A 16,626-nucleotide genomic window follows, 5' to 3' on the forward strand; every position below is an offset into this window, starting at 1 on the left:
ATATGTTTCACAGGCAACATCTTTTCCTGCAATCAGATAGAGTCCTAGATGCTTCCTCAAAATTGCTTCTAATAGTTAATTAAGTTGGTATATAATACTGATTTATAATCTCTATTTAAATTTTCATTAAAATTTCTACAGAAAGCTAGAGTGAACTTTAGCCATTGTATGATTTCTATTTTCTCTAGCTGGCAGTTACTTCTAGCAGTTAGTGTACATATGCCATCATAATTAGGGTTCTCTATAACATACAGAGTTCCCTATTATATATGTTATATATATAATTTTCATTGTATACATGTATGTGCATGTAATTTTAATTTGTAATACAGTCTAATTTATACTACTGAGATGATTACTTTGAAAATAAAGAGAAAATATAGAAATTAGATAAATGTTTTGCATCAAATGTCACCATGTGTCATTAAAATAAAAGTTTTGTGAGTTCAAATAGAGAAAATCAACACAGGAAATATCTTTACAAAATAATAATAGTGTTTACAAAAAAAATAAAGCAAAACCAGATCTATATAATAGCTATCAAAATCTAAACACCCTCTGTTCAAACAGTTACAGAGTAGGGTACACAAAACTAGATTTTTCCAACTGTCAAAAAGAGGCTGAGCAGCCACATACCTCTAGGTTTTGAGTTGCAGGATTGGATTATGTGACATTTGCTTCTCAGTCTCTGATTTTCTAATTTTACAGTAATATAGAGGACTCCCAGATGGAATTCATAGAACAGTTGTATGTGTGTGTATGCATTGTGTATGTTTATGATATATAGCATAGAGTTCTGCTATCTTAGGTGGGGTTTCTTTTTTGTGTTTGTGTGTATGTTTCTGTAGAGATAAGATCTACCCAGTCTTGATATCTGTATATCTTTAACATCAAGGGGGTGACATGGATATTTTTTTCAAGATTTTATTTATTTAATGGTTTCTTTATTTATTTAGAGCATAGGGGAGGGGCAGAGGAAGAGAGAGAGAGAAAATCCCAACTAGACTTCACAGTGAGTGTGGAGCCTGACATGGGGCTTGATCTCATGAGCCTGAGATCATGACATGAGCTGAAATCAAGGGTTGGACACTTAACTGAGCCATTTAGGTGCCCCAACGTGAATGTTTTAAACTCACGCAGTTATGAAGATTACAGGTAATTTTTTAAATGACTAAACCCAAAATTTGAAAAATCTACTTCCACAAAAATTGCATTTATTAATGCACACCTATGCAATTTTAACGGTTTTAATTTTAACCATACTTAATGGCTCTCAGGTTCTAACGAATGATAACTCTATCATTCTTTGGTTCCTAAAGCAAAGAAACCAGCTGGGAATAATTTGCAACCTATCTGGCCAGTGGAATAATATATTTGTGTTGGTTCATTCTGTTTTTTCTGCTAATGACATATTGCTGCCATTTCACATCATCAGATTTTTAGCTGGATTTTATATTCTCATGGTGAAGTCTTTACAACACAATGTATCTCTGTCTTTATTCACTTGTCCCAAGTGCAGTATTGATATTCTCAGTCTGCATTATGATTTTTATACAGTCTTTGCTTTGCTTTCTTGTAAACTAATCTGAGAAATTTGAGTGTGACTCAGGATGTCATAGCTCTCAATCCCTGATCCAAGAGATCTTCAAGTTCCCTACGTGGAATTAGTTCTCTTTCTGGTGGTTGCATCCTTACTACTTGCACCAAGAAGAGAGACCTTTAAACTACTAAGCAGGAAAAGTCACTTTTTGCTTACTTTTAGATTTGAAAATGTTAATCCCCTTTCCTGTAGTGACATGACAGTTTCCCTGTTAGCATCACCGACACAGTTTCTCCCACTTCAGTTTTAGCTTGAACATACATTTTTAACAGCTTGATGTGCAATAAAGTGTTCATGAATGCTCCATTTTAGTTCACCTAAAAATAAAAGCAGAGCAAAATGTCTAATATCAATAGGATGGCAATCTCTGGTAGGCTGGCAGGATTCTAGTTTTACATGCTAAATGGCAGATTATGAAAAACATGTATTTAGTTACATTGTAATAAGAATCTGAACTACTGAGTTCCAGTTTCTGTTTTTCCCTGAATTTGCTGCAAGACAGTACCTCATTAACCTCTCTGGACTTCAGTTTCCTTGATTAAAATAGAAACACTTGGCTTAAATATTTCTGAAGTTGTTTCTAGTTTCATCAGTTCTCCTTGGACTGTAATGATATTTCTACATTAAATAATGTTTATCTTTAATTCATAACTGGGGATTTATTAATATATAAGCTTTCTCATTGAGTTTCTAGTCAGGACCATCTGGCTTATTTCTGTTCTATTTTGGGCACTGTTTTCAGTGAGAAGATATCCACCCTCCAATTACAGGAGCCTGGAGCCTGACTCTGGAACCTTTGAAGCTTTGTTATATTCCTGGTAAAGAGACACTTTTTGAAACCTGCAAGGGAGGGTGCTATTTCTAAGGTTCGAGAAAGTGTGAACTTTGGCACTGAACATATTATGCTATTCAGTTGTACTTCCTGAAGTTTATGCTTAATGTAGGCATGGTGCTGCTATTGTAAAACACGCTTTTGAATCAAAGAAGAAAGAGGAAGTATCTCGATAAAGGTAATTTTGACATAAAGATATCTATTGTTACTAACAGAGCTTCTGAATACACTGGAACAGTTCTTGACAGTAAAAAGGTTTTCATTATATATTTTCCATCACAGTCAAACAAGCAGGAAGGAAGAAAAAAAGAACAATCCTTAAATGTCTATGTTAAGAAATAGAGAAAGAAAAATGAATTTCACAGTAACGGAAAGGATAGTATTTTTGTTCTCAGCAGACATGATTTTATGTTGTTAGCAGGAGTGTCTATATTAAAAAGAGTTAAATAAAGTTTCACTTAATAAATTTTAATTGAGTAGGACAACCATATTCATTTACTCATAGTTGAAGTTGCTATTTTACATTATTGTGTAATGTGTATTTTACACTATTGTGTAGTTGATGTTTCTTAAAGAATTTTTAAGATGACTTGACTCAAACATGTATTTTACAGAGGCAGCAATGTTAAAGGATAATGCCTTTGAGTCCTTGGCTTCATTTTCCATTTGTGAAACATTCGTCAAGAGGCTCTGTAAACCTTAGTTTCCTCATCCATGAAATCTGTAGAATATAATTGCTATTGTAATTAGCTAGTTAGGGAGATTTGCCCAAAGTTACACAATAACTATTATTAGGACTAAATTAGATATGAGGTCTGAAATCCAGTCCTTATTTGTTATACTATACTAAATTGCTTCCTCCCATAAAATGTAATGTGTGTATTTTTTTCATGTTTTCCAGATACAATAATGTTACTTGCATCATACATATATATGTGTAATACATATAGATGCAGTAATATTATATGTTTATAATATATGTATATGTATGTGTTACTATATATAGTTAGTAACTATGTCTTACCTTGTGCCAGACACTGTTTTAAACACCTATATTGCTTACCAGTAATACGTTACCTAATCTTCACAACAACCATAAATATTGTATCTTCTTCAATATAGATACTGTGGTACAGGAGAGTCAAACTGCTTGTTAAGTCACAGAGTAGGTAGTTTGAGGCAAGATTTGAATCCTGGAAGTCTGGCTCCACAGTGCATGATCTTAGTTATTAATATCCATTATCTGTACCTTGTAATTACTGAGTTTCTAAAATAAGGGTTCTGATAGCATTGAAACAACACTCATTTAAGTTCTCTGATAAGTCTTTCCTATTCCTGCATTCTTGGGAACCTTGGGGGAATGCTTATACTAATGCAAAGTGATAATAATAGGGCAAATACTAATCTATGTAATAGAAGTACAATTATGTAAAGCAAAACACCACGAAATTATTACCACAGTTGTGTTGAAGTGATAAAACGTTGGCCATTTTAGATATAGCACTTCTGCATGTGAAAGACCAATCTCATGATTGTGAGTTTCGGTTAGTGAGAGAATTGTCTGGAGACTAGGTTAGAAGATACTGCAATTGTTAACATAGCTTACTAATGGGGCCCGAACTAGGGGAGAGACCATGAGTCTGAGACAAAAAAATGAGGCTGTTGTTTATAGTACTACTAGTCCTAAGCTTTCAAGTCCAAAAGACAAAGAATGAAGAACAGGCCAACTTTATTCTATCATATCTGCATGATCATTTTCTCTGTTCCTGACTCCGTAACTCTTCAGTCTTGAAAAAAAGAATCATAGTGCAAAAATGCGGACAATTTAGAACATTTAAACTATGTCATCTCAAGATTTCTAACATGTTCCATTATACTCCTTGCTCCTGATTCTAATAACATTTTGCCTAACTATCCCTATCTTCTGTTTCATCCCTAAAATAAATTAAGGATAAGAACTGCAAGTATCCATTGCATTTATGAAAGTATGAAGTCATTTTTGGCCTTTGAATGATTTCAGTAGAGGATTGAGGCCCAAAACCAAATAATGGTAAACTGAACAATAATGAATGAAGTGGAGATTGACAAAGAAAAGACTGAAGATGCAGGAGAGAGAGAAAGAGAAATAAAGAAAGGTATGGATATAGAGAGATAGAAGATGTGAGTGAACAAAGTTCTGCAGGAGACATGGATAAATGCTTATGCTACAAAGTGATAATGGTGTGATTAATCATTGAGATATTATTATTAAAAAACATCAAAAATTGTGACTCCTTGGGTTACAGTGGTAAGCCTATTTGTTTTTCATATTACACTTCCCAGGTTTTCTATTGTGTTGCTGCATTATTTTATAATATAAATTATGTGATATAATTTAAACTTGGTAGTAAACTTAAAATTGAAAAGGACTCCTTACCCAGTTCTTCCACAGTCCAGCTCCCCCCACCCCCATGCAATTCTAGTCATGTATATACAACAATGCTATCATTTGGTAAAGAATAAGGAAAATTGACACCAAGTATATAGGAGAGCATTCTGAATCAATCAAATGACAGAAGAGTTGGTGTATGTGCTATGTGTTTTAAAGAAATTCCTTATCTTTGGAACAGAGGCCATAGTCATAACCTTGGTGCAAAGATCACTAAGGATAACTCTGTATCTATTTCTAATATTATGAACAAAGATGCAGTCCCTCTGTCAGAGAGTATTGTCATATTTTACAACAATGAGAATTCAAATAACTTCCAAATCCACTCTCAGAGCTGAGAGTTTGGGGATAGAAAATTTTGGAAGAAGAAAGAAGGGTCAAAAAAAATTGAAATCATCCTTTTATTCTTATATAATTATTTTTCAGCTATTTCTTCTCTATCTATATAATGGGTACTCAAGATAGATTCTGTAGAACCCACTTCCTGAATATGTAGAACAATGGTTGTCTATACAAAAATGAGTTAAGAAAACTTTATTAAATCCCAAGGTATGGTGAGCTAACTTGATGGAAATTAAACACAAGAATAGAAGCATAGGGAGAGAGATTAATATAAGAATGATCTAATTAAGTAATTGTTGTGTTGTAAGTTATGAGCTTTCAATTAAATAAAAACTTAAATTACTCTTTTTGCCTCTGTTAATTAGTGGGTTTTATATCTGCTTCAGTTAAGCATGAAGAGGATACTGGTACAGTCTTTCACCACAGGGACTACATTTGCAATTTTTCGAGTCTTCTGGGATTTAACACAATTAAAATGAAATTGAATCCTTGGCTTAATCCTGCTGAGAGAGTTTGTTGGACAGAAAGCCCCACAGCTTTACAAGAGTGGAGACTTGAATAAAGTGGAGTGTTTTACCATCCCAGTTGTGTTTAGACACTATCTTCTTCATGGAGTTATCTTGGTTTATCTGTTTGGCATCATTTTGTGGACTCTCTAAAGTTCCTCCAGGATCTCCATTTTTGCATTCATGATAATTTATTTTATTTACTCATCTCTCTTCCTTAATAGACTATAAACTTTGAAGACAAGTAGAATGTCTTATCACCAAGGATGAGATCATTGCTGGTAAGCTCAAGGTTTGATGCATGATCAGTGTCAAGTAGTTACTTTACTTGGTCTCACTGGACACACAAAGCATTTTTGCCTTCATTGGCCACAGCCCACATGTGCAGGGTCTGGCACAATTCAGAGCTCTGCTCCTCAGATTCATCATCAATTAACTCCTTTTGGCCTTTTTATGATTACTACAATCAACTACCTTGACTATTACAACTAACTGGGTTTCTGGGATTCTTGTCATTAGACAGATAGGTTGTGGTTAACACATTATGCTTCCCAGGTATCCAATGTAGTAAGGTGGGAGAAGAATGGACACAAATTCTGGAATTAAAGTGTTCCAGGTTACCGTTTTACTGCTTACTTTTTTGAATTCTCTCAAGTCCCTTAATCTCTTTAAGAGCCTGCTGTCTTATTTTAAAGAACAAAAAATATCAATTGCTTTTCTTTTTAGAAAAGTTTAAATAAGGATTTAAACCTAAGAACTTATTGTTGTGAGGATTAAAATGAGATGGAATACGTATATTTTAAAAGAGGAAAGAAACTTTCCTTTCATATTTGTCCTTAGAAAATTCTAGACTATTTTTTAAAAGATACTTCATACTGGCCTCAAAGAGCAACAGTTCAAACTTACATGGCTTCATGCATGGCAGGATATGTCCCACCAAGCACCTTTCTTTTTTAGTGGAGAAGTCTGTCAAAATACAGTCCCTGAATCACCTATATGAGACTTATCTTAAATATTTTTTAAGAAGTCATAATTCTTGATCCTGTTTTAGACCTATTTAGCTAGAATCTATAATGGTAGAACCACAAATACGGACTTTCAGTATTTTTTCACTCAAGTGATATCTATGCATATTAAAGTTTGAGTGTCAATGATCTGGATCAAAGAGTCTAATCTAGCAAGGTACAATTAACTGAAATACATACCAGGGCCTATTACTTATGCACTCGGGTAGGCTGGCAATAAAGAATATTTAGGGATGTTTGTCAGTAGATGGCACAATTTAAGTGTCAGATGAGGTTGCCTATAATAAGTACAATGCAATCTTACCTAAGTTAGTATTCACCTACTCATTCATTCATTCCTGTCAATTACTTATTTATACATTTAGTCATTCAATGCACTCTAAGTGTGAAGTAAAAATCAGAGTTTTTCTCTACATTCAGGGATGTTTCCATCTGATAGGGGAGAAAAACAAGATACTTTGAATTACAATGTGAATATTAATTGCCATGTTGGATATAACATGCAGTGCTAATAATGAAAGTTGTACCTAACCCAGTTAGTAGTGGATGAAAACTTCAGGTTGAATAGGAGTTAGCTAAGCAAAGGGGAGGGACCGAAGACAGGATTGTTTCAGGAAAGTGGAACAGCTTGTGCATAGGTAGGAAGCCAAATACGAGTGTATTTTGAACATGTAAATAGTTTGGAGTGGCTGGAGCATAAGGCAGGAGAACAGTGAAAGATGCATCTGGGGCAGTATAATTCTTGAAGCAAGCAGAACTTTAATGCTGTAGTCACTATTTTTATCCTACATGCCCTGATTTCAATGTAATAAGCTTTTCATTTACCATATGGAGATAGTGGCTTAGAACATGTAGAGAAGGTCTTATTTTCCATAGATGAATTATGTTGTCAAATGGTAAACTGCCATATGGCAAAATGTGGTTCTAGAATTACATTTCTGAGCGAGGCTTTACCAAAGATGTAAAATTGCCTCTGTAAAAGGGAAATGTTTGCTATGAGGGTACTATTATATTGTTATAAAGAGTTATGCACTAGTTTATTGTGTTTTAATTAATGCTCACTGCCCATCTCTAAGCTGTTATATCTTAAAAAAATCATGGCTAGTTTGACTATTGAATGAGATTTTTCTTTCTTTTTCTTCTTTGGTAGATATCCATCCTCCTGTGACATTATTCAAGAAATTGATTTTACCAATTACAATCCAGTTTCATAATTTAGAAGGAATTTTGCCATAAAAGGTTTGCTAATTATTTGGCCAAAACAACTTATATGTTGAATGAAATTCTTTGAGAAAGTGAGAAGTTTAAATCTCCAGAATAGTATGGATTTGTCTTCTCTAAATGAAGATTTCCTACCAGTTGACTCTTATTAGCAACTATGGTTAACTCAAACAGATGACTACTCCCCATTTATCCATTCAGTGTCCTGCGTGAATTCATGACATAAATGCCATACATAACATCCTAAGTTTAATGCTGATTTTTGAGCCACTTTCAGGAAAGAAGAGAAACATAGAAGGATAAAAAGACGCCTTGGAGGTAAAAAGGAAAATAAATTTCTAGCAAAGTTTACTAATAGCATACTTTCTGACAGACAGCAAATAAATTATTACTTTTGGGGGTTTGGTTTGGTTTAGGTTTTAGAACTGGCAAGCTATAAGGTCATTGTTAAGTACAAATTAAATAGATCTGTAAAGTATCCCAATCCTATTTTTATTTCCATCTCCCTAATCCCTGCAATAATAGCGTACCTCTCCAAATCACCTCCCACTCTAATATAATCTCCATAGAGCAAATTTGGCCATGCTATTCTTGAGAAGCCTGAATTGCCCATCTCTGAGCATAGACACACATAAACACACACACACACACACACACACACACACTCTCTCTCTCTCTCTCTCTCTCTCTCACACATTTAATGTGACATCCTCCCCTTTTAGATAGGCAGAAAAGACCCTTCAAAATGGACCTGCTTCCTTTTAGCCATATCTCTACCTATTCGTCATTTTTCAGGGTAGAAAACTAGTTCTTTCATCATTTATAGGATAAAGCCTTTCATGTATCCAGGCCTTTTACATGCTGTTTTCTTTGAGTGGATGCCTTTTGCCATCCCACATGTGGAGGAATAACTGGAACCTTTCCTACACAATAGTGGACAACTTGGATAAAGCTCCCTGTAAGAAGAATATTTTCCCAAACATGTGAGAAACCCTCAGTTTTCACTTTATTTCCTAACATGAAATTCTTATAAAACCTATTCCTCACAAAAGCAGTTTCCATGAATTGCTTCCATTCAGTATATAGGGAAACTCAAAGACTTTATATAAATCAGAGTAGGCAATGCATTTGAATTGTAAGTCCCAGACTCTTGATTTTCTTACTCACAGTGCCTGGTTAAGTGGATTTTTAGCAGTAACACACTCAAGAAGGAAGAGACAGTAACTAAAGGATGCGTGCGATGGGGGTGCACCGTGAGACACCAATTGACTGACTGACCTCAATGTAAAAAATTATAGCTTAGTGCTGAATCCCCTCCCCTACTCTCTGGCAGCTGCTAATTTAGGCTGGTCATCTAAAGCCTCTGAATCTCAATTACCTTGTCTGAAAAATGTAGATTAGTAATACTTAAGAGCTAGCCACTACAGTGCCCATCACTTCCTTGGCCATTAATAAATAATAGTAATATATATACTACTGATAGCAGTAGGACTCCTAGAATGTTGACCAGTTGTCAAAAAAATGTATGCCTATCTATTTTACTAAGAATATCAAAGAACTATCAAATTGGATTTTTCTGGTGGAAGATTCTTTTACAGAACGATCTTAAGTCCCCTCTCTTACATGCAATATCACACCTGAAGAAAGAAGAGTAATATGCTTTACCGAAAATTCCACCAGGAATATACTAACCTGTTTATCTGTGGCATAGCAATTTACATTTAGAATCTTGGAATTTCCTAGTAGGAGCTTAAGCCATAAATGGAGACATAACTATAACCAAATCATTGGATTTTAAATGAAATTTTGGTCCTAAGAAAGAGGGTTACACTGAATTTTCTTTGAGCACCAGTGTGTACATGGTAGCTAGAAGGAGAGAGAAAATCTAGAGGTGTTTTATTTGGCCTCAATAAATCCAAATATCTGTTCTGATTTTTGTCAAGTAGATTCAGTTGTTGATCCCTTCAGGAAAGCTAATGGTGTTGGGTACTCTGGCTATGTGGTATATGAAATACAGGATGATAGAAGAAAGAACTATAAGGGAAAAATTCCTTAAGAATATTTTAAAAATCAAGATAATAAAAATACTTAAAGAATATGTATGCATGATAAAGTTTTCTAGATGTCTTGTTGAAGCCTGAATTAATATACAAGAATTACTACTAAAATAACTGGTGCCTGTACAGTCTTTAAGTATGACTTCATTTTCATCTCCCCAGGGCAGAATGTATGGTTTCTTGAAGTGGACTCTGTTAGGCACTCAGGATTGAATTTGTATAAAAGTTTTTTCTTCTTTCTTTCTTTCTTTCTTTCTTTCTTTCTTTCTTTCTTTCTTTCTTTCTTTCTTCTTCTTTCTTTCTTTCTTCTTTCTTTTTCTTTCTTTCTTTCTTTCTTTTTCTTCTTTCTTTCTTTCTTTTCTTTCTTTCTTTCTTTCTTTCTTTCTTTCTTTCTTTCTTTCTTTCTTTCTTTCTTCTTTCTTTCTTTCTCCTTTTTTTAAAGTTAGTTCTTTCATCCCTGTTTTCCCCCTCTCTCCCAGATGTTTTACAAAGTATTTTAAAATAATAGACATATTTAGTATGTGTATTTTAATAATCCCTACTTTTACCACCATGCCATAAATGTTTTAGACACTTAAGAAACACTTGTGGAACAAATATATAAATGAGCACAAGAGTTATACAGGGCAGAAATAAATTTGCCATAAAGAGTAATGCTGTTTTTATAGAGGGAAGAAAGCTGGTGTGTTTCCTTTCAGCCTGTTTCAAAAGGGGGTTCAACAGTGCTTTAGTGTTGCAGAGATATTTTCCATACACTTAGGAGTTAATGCCTCAATGCTCTTGCTAACCCACAAATGATTTACTATAAATTATATATATAGAATATGTAATATGTATATATTCAAATTAGCATATGTTCATGTATATGTTTTATTAATATGCATTTATATATTATATTTGCATATTCATTCTTTCACTATCTTGACATCTTTCATGAAGGGTTTATAGATAGTAATCCACAATTTGTTCACAAAAATGAGAAAGGTTGATTATAGTTTGGATTCAAACTAGTAAGCTTTTTCAGACACCACCATTTTAGATCTAACAATATCCAGCTAGACTGAAGTAATTTTTTTCTGTGTTACTTTGTGATTTTCCGCCTTTATACCAATTCATTATTTGTCTTCCTTCTGCCTGAAATGCCTTCTTTCATTATATGTTGCTTATCTAAACCATATACTTCCAAGACATTCCATCTCAAAAGCTACTTACTCTGGAATTGTTACCTTCTCATCTTCTCAAGTAGAGGCAGTGTTTAGGTCTCATGATTTCCCATGGACTGTCTCTATATCTCATAAGACATATTTTCTCTTTTATGTGAGAATTATTACACTTGCCTTTACATTTTACACTATAAACTTTTTAAGAGTAGGTGATATGTGTGGTTTACTTTTATATTTTGTGAAGGGCTAACAGAGTAATAAATATTTTATGGATTATCAAAAAAGGGAACCAAAAATATAAATTTCAAAGTAAGGTAGAATTTTATTCTATTGACTTACTAAACTTCAATGAAGACATCACTGAGGTATCAATACAAATATGTTATTTGGATATAAACAACTGCAGTTTTATAAAGTTCCTTGTAAAGGGAATATTCAATAACATATCACTTAAAAGTCATAGAATGAGAACAAGAAATCTTATTTGAAAAAAAATTGATATATGTTAATATGGATGATAAATAAAATCTGGTTATGTTGTGATAAGCATTCTGAAAGTATAAAATACTTTAATCATAAGATTTCCAGATCTAGTAGTAATGAATAACTGGAAAAATATTAATTATAAATGAAATTAAAAATAAAAAGCAAGGAAAAACTGAAATCTACAAACTAATTGAAGCAACCAGTTGTATTCTCAAAGAATACTCAGGAGTAATGGTTTATCATACACCTGTTTTTCACATTTTAGAATAAAAATGAACTCAAATGGATATATATATATATATATAGAGAGAGAGAGAGAGAGAGAGAAAGAGAGAGAGAGATGATAGATAGATAGATAGATAGATAGATAGATAGATCTTTTTCTATGATCTTATTCCACATGCCTTCAAAAATGTATTCCTGATATCTACTGGGAGATATCAATATTTAAACATTATATGACTAAAGAGATTATGATGACTAGAATTATTATATCTTGATGCATTTAGTGGAAAAATGGCATTTATAAGAGATATTACATAAAATTAAAATTCTAATACTGTTTGAAAATGTAACTGTTTGTTTAACCTTAAGAGGATTCAAAGCCTCAGATGAAACTTTGATGTAATCCTAAAGTTACAGTAATCAAAGAACACATTTTGTCTTCTCTATGCAAGAGCTGTTTCATCTGATCTCTAAGAAAAGACTGGTCTTAAGTGATAGGCAGTTATTGGGGATGTCCCTTGATGTCATTAGTTTAATCAGTAGGCAAAAATCCAGGGAAAACCTTTAAGAAATTCTATTATTGTTTCCAGTTTCACTTTTTTTTCTCTTAAGATATGAAAATGTTTGCATTTGTATTTTAAAATGTTTCAATCATCATTTATATAGTTCATTTGTAACATTTATTCAGCAAACTCAATGTGGACAGTTTAGAAAATCATCTGTGTATTGGATAATTAAATCTGTTTAAATATGGAATTAGTTATCAGAGCTTGACAAATTCCCATTAACACTTACAGAAATATGGAATGCTGTATACCGTAAAAACAGGAGCAAAGAAACCTGAAAAATTTCAGACTTGATTATTTCTTCAAAGCTTCTTTTTTTTTACCTTTCTAAATATTTTACATAACCACAGTGATTGTCATAATATTTTGTGTGTTTAGAAAACTAAATATAAGAATTTCTAAATAATGAGCCAGAAACTTCTGGAATAATGGCTTGGCAGAAAGCAACATTTAATTGACCTCAGACCATTGTAATCTCATGAACCAGTACTTGACTTAATAGATCCTATAGTGACTTGAAAGATCCTATGACAACTTACCACTGTGAATATTTATCTATAGGATTTTAGCAAAATAGAAGAAATATTTATGTGAACTTTGTGGGAATTCAGAGCTCTTAAAGACTGAGGGTTCTTTATTCAAAGTTTTACAGTAGAGAACATTGAGGACTTTTAGAATTTAAGAGAAGTAAAAATGGAGTCTATGGGGCATGCTTAAATAATTCAGTTCTAAACAAGATTTAATTAGTCAATTATCTAATAAACATCAGAATTCATAAACAGTGCACAACTGAGTATGTTGAATAAAAGTTGCAAATTGCCTATATTCATAATGGATGATTGAAGCATCATTAAAGATATGTAAATGCAATATCATTTCACTAGAATTTTGAAGAGAGAAAGGTAATTAGAAAAAGAATTGTGAAGTGATATTAGGTATCTTTCCCAGTTGAAATGTGCTAATGATATGTTTCACAAGAAGATGATTGTAGTTCAAGTCCATTTAACAGCCAAGCTGAAGTCTGATTGGCTTTACCCTCTCTCCTTTGTCTAAATTTGGTAGTAAACATGGTATCAGAGAACTTGGAGAATTTTTGTTTATCTCACCTACTAGATTTTGAAAGAGATGTTTGACAGAGTTCAGTTTTTATTGGAAATGAAACTAATGCTACTTAAATTTTCTGAGGATTTTTATTTCACTAACAGTGTGTATCGTTGAGTGCCCTGGAGAATTGGCATGGTTGTCAAAAGAAGCTCAGCTGCTATATTCTCATAAGGTGTACTCTCAGACTTCATTGTTTTAGCTTTTTTTTGAAGGAAGGAACATACCTATTCATAATATCTACATGATTTATATACTGTTATTTAAATAAGGAGACCCGACTGCAGTGGCTCTGATACTTTGGTGACCTATGTAAGCAACGGAAAACCTAAGCTAGAGTCAATGCACTTGAATCCAAGAAAATGAAATTTAGTAGCAACCAATCACAAGCAGCAACTGGACTTGCCTGATCAAGGCAACCACCTAAGGTATAACCAAGCAAATAATCTTAAAATCATCTTTATTAAACTAGGCTAATTTTCTCTTTCCTACACCAATCTTAAAAATATAAACACCCCTTCCTTCACTTTGTGCATACTACATCTCCATGAATTAAGTCCTGGAGGTTACTCTCTCTAGATTAGTAATGACCTTGGTTGTTGTTTTCTGTCTTTCTAGCCCAAACTCCAGAACACATCTCCAAATTGGTGGGATCCTCACTGTTGCAAGAAATGTTTCTTTCCTTACATGTAGAGACCCAACTTTATAAGTTTACTTATAGTCACTCAAAATCTGCGGGACTGACTTAACCTAACCAAAGCCATGAGAGAACTTGATGTCTATTTTTATTGGCACTGTCAACTATTTTGCATCACCAACTCTCCTGAGTTATAAAAGCATAAACTTAAAAAAACTAAAAGCATAAACTTCTCTATATTCTTGCATCTAGTGTTTTGTTATCTTCAGTTTGTGCAAACAAGCCTGTAGCACTTTATTTGACACATTATAGGTCCTCAATAAATGTTTGTTAAAGAAGTGAGTATATTACCCTACAGTATCAATAGATCTGATTGGTGGACCAAGGACCATGTCAGCTATTCAGGACAAATGATTATAACTTGTGACTCTAGTAACCTATAATAGCACTTGCTTCCTGACATTGATGGATTTGTGTGGTCTCCTATGACAAGTGATACTTTGATTTCTGAGGTTGGGATTTAAAAGGCATTGCAGCTTTCCTTTTAAACTCTTGGATTGCATTGTGTGGGGAAGCTGGTTGATGACCCTAAACACCCTCATGTAGCCACCAGAGAGGCCCATATGGAGAGGAATTGAAGCCTTCTGACATTTGTACCAATTTGCCAGCCTTGTGTGTGAACCACCTTGAAAATGGGTTCCCCAGACCCAGTCAGGCTCTCCGATGATTGTCTGAGACATTCTCATTATTGTAACCTAATAGGAGATCCTGAGTCAGAACTTCCCAATTACATTGCTTTCAAATTTCTAACCTACAGAACCTGTGAGAAGTCATAAAGAGTTACTGTTTTAAATCACTCAGTTTTTTAGATGATTTTTTTTGTGCAGAATTAATAACTAATACAATGATCTTATCTAAAAAGGTTGGATAGATCTCATCTGAAGTCTGTAGGCCCTATAACCCTTAGGTCAGAATACCAGTCTCTAAAAAACATGGGCAATAATCATTAGATTCTTACTTTCCTATTAATTTCACAATGAAATTAAATGGCTGCTGCAAATTACACGACAATATTTATGTCTTATTCAGGTTGGATACTCCATTTAGTTAGCTGTGATTTCTATATTACTTTAGACTGATCTATATATCTCTATCTACCGATTTATCTATCTATAGATATCTCAGATTATATATCTTCTATATGATGACATAAAAATTATATGATACCAATTGCTATTTTTATATATATATAAATATATACAGTTATATTTATGTATAAATATATACTTTATATGACCCTGACTATATTCTGGTACAATTATAGCCTTTTACACATATTAATTAATTTAATCTTCATAAAATGGCTGTAAAATAGGTATACTTATTAATCCCTTTTTCAGATGAGGAAACAAGTTCAAATAAGCCAAGCTTATTTTGAACTTTTGGAAGGCTCCAAAGTCTATGCCTCACCGTTATGCTGTGCAAGCTTGCTGCCTATTTGGCTAGCAGTGAACAACATCACATTCTGCTACCATGTGCTGAAACATGCTACATACTAACCACCTTAATATTGGCTCATTTCTGGCATAATTCCCAGTGGGGTCCACATATTCTTTAGGTTATGAAACAGAATTTTGGAGCTAGAAGAGTATGATAATATAGGGATAGAAGAGAGAGCTGAATAGGACAAGTCAACAAGGCATCATTACTTAGAACATCTCCTCCATTTTCCTCTCTTTGCAACCAAGTGCATTTCCTTCTTTGTTCCTTCTCCTCTCTCTGTTGGAGAGTCTATGAAGAAAAACCTCATCTTCTTTTTAGACAGATGTGAGTCATTAATCACTCTTTTTAAGCTGATAAAATGATTTGATTTCATAATGTGGCCTACATCCCTACAAATTGGCTACCTGTTTCTAATAATGTCCAGAGTACTGAGCCAAAGAATCTATGGTATATTTTATAGTCCATGTTTTATATAATGATCATATAAAGAAATAAAGATTAAAACAGTAAGAACAGCAAGTCTGGTTTTACTTTATTTTGACTTTCCTATTTGCTGCATTTACCCTTCAGTAGTATTTATGAATTCATACCAAATTATCTGGGATATATTTGAATAGATTTGGTTTGGGACTAACTTAGTAATTATGCTTTTTGAACTTTTGAGTTGACCTTTATCGGAACATTCTTAAAAATAAAAACATAGGTTGATTCAGATTTTTTTAGGTAAATTAGTCTCCTCCTCATTTTGTATCATCAATCTGACTGAGTTTTTTGGCCTTTAAAGCATTATTTTAAGGATTTATTTCTTTATTTGAGAGAGAGAGAGACACTGAGAGCAAGCAGGGGGAGGGGCAGAGGGAGAAGGTGAAAGAATCTTAAGTAGACTCTACACAGAACACAGAGTCTAACTTGAGGCTCGATCTTTCGACACTGA

At 33.4% G+C, this 16,626-nt stretch overlaps 1 protein-coding gene across 1 annotated transcript in view; it reads left to right on the forward strand.

Annotated features, from left to right (window-relative positions):
- The first annotated feature begins 2,358 nt into the window (after positions 1–2,358).
- The window catches only part of TENM4 (teneurin transmembrane protein 4), a 2,722,049-nt gene continuing 2,707,781 nt past the window's right edge, over positions 2,359–16,626 (forward strand). Inside the window, exons 1-2 of the mRNA XM_049099077.1 lie at positions 2,359–2,610; positions 5,933–5,989. The gene's annotated coding sequence lies outside the window, so the exon portion shown is untranslated. The remainder of the gene's footprint in view (positions 2,611–5,932; positions 5,990–16,626) is intronic.

The sequence above is a fragment of the Canis lupus genome, chromosome 21 (genome assembly GCF_003254725.2).
Source record: "Canis lupus dingo isolate Sandy chromosome 21, ASM325472v2, whole genome shotgun sequence".
Classification (NCBI taxonomy): domain Eukaryota; kingdom Metazoa; phylum Chordata; class Mammalia; order Carnivora; family Canidae; genus Canis; species Canis lupus.